The sequence below is a fragment of the Wasmannia auropunctata genome, unplaced genomic scaffold, assembly GCF_000956235.1.
Source record: "Wasmannia auropunctata unplaced genomic scaffold, wasmannia.A_1.0 LD335963.1, whole genome shotgun sequence".
Taxonomy (NCBI): domain Eukaryota; kingdom Metazoa; phylum Arthropoda; class Insecta; order Hymenoptera; family Formicidae; genus Wasmannia; species Wasmannia auropunctata.
Window position 1 is genome coordinate 406340 of NW_012026927.1, and position 1052 is coordinate 407391.

The 1052-nt window shown below is 44.9% G+C and overlaps 1 protein-coding gene across 1 annotated transcript in view; it reads right to left on the bottom strand.

Moving 5' to 3' along the window:
- The window catches only part of LOC105455020 (2-acylglycerol O-acyltransferase 1-like), an 11026-nt gene that overhangs the window by 2398 nt on the left and 7576 nt on the right, over positions 1-1052 (bottom strand). The window lies entirely within an intron of this gene.

Below are 1052 nucleotides of genomic sequence, written 5' to 3' on the forward strand. Positions count from 1 at the left end.
ACATTCTAAAAAGTAATTTATATTACGCAGGGTGTTAAGCCACAGAGCTATGACAAAGTTGAAAATCCGGAGGTACGTGATATTATAGAAATGTGTATACGTCTGAAGAAGGAAGAACGACCGCTCGTTAGGGATTTACTTAATCATGAATTCTTCGCCGATGATGTTGGACTGAAATTGGAGATGGTGTCGCGGGATTCGGCGGTTGCGGATACCGAGCTGTCGCGTGTTGAGTTTAGATTGCGTGTGCTGGATCCTAAAAAGCGCAGCAACAAGCACAAGGAAAATGAGGCGATACAATTCGAGTTTGACATACAAGCTGATAATGCGGAGGAAGTAGCGCTAGAAATGGCGAAATCGAGCCTTATATTAGAGGAAGATGCTAAAGCAGTGGCTAAAATGTTGAAATCGCAAATTACCACTCTATTGCGAGAACGAGAAGAACGTAAAGCCAAAGAGGAGAAGGAACGTTTGGATAGGGAGACTGCCGCTACAGCTGCAGATGTCGCAGTTAATGCCGCAAACACTGCAAACGCCGCGAATGCCGAGAATTTACTACAGCAACAATTACTTCTTCAACAGATGCAATTGCAACAGCAGCAGCAGCAACAACACAGTGCCAGCAGCAACATCAGCAGCCACCGAATCAACAAGAGTCGCTTTGCTCGGAGATGGCACGCGAGCTCTGCCGCGCCTTACGCTGCCGCGCGTCGTCTCGACGACGGCGTACTTGCGACAAATGTTCTTCGCACGTGATCGGCTACCCGCCGGACAATCCCACTGCCACCCCCGTGAACGGGATGAGGTCGCAGGTAACGGCTGTCTCATTAGTTATCATTAATCTACAAGCCGACGTTCTCACGGATTATTAACTCGAGTTAATTAATAAGTTCGTTTTTCTAATCGTAAAATATATGTACACATATCTTTTATAAACAAAAACTTATCTGGACCGTTGGAGCCAAAATTGTGTTGTCTAGCCAAAATATCTTAAGAAATATAAAGTTTTACTCGAAAATTATTCTGCGGTTCTGCTTATCGCGAAAATTCAT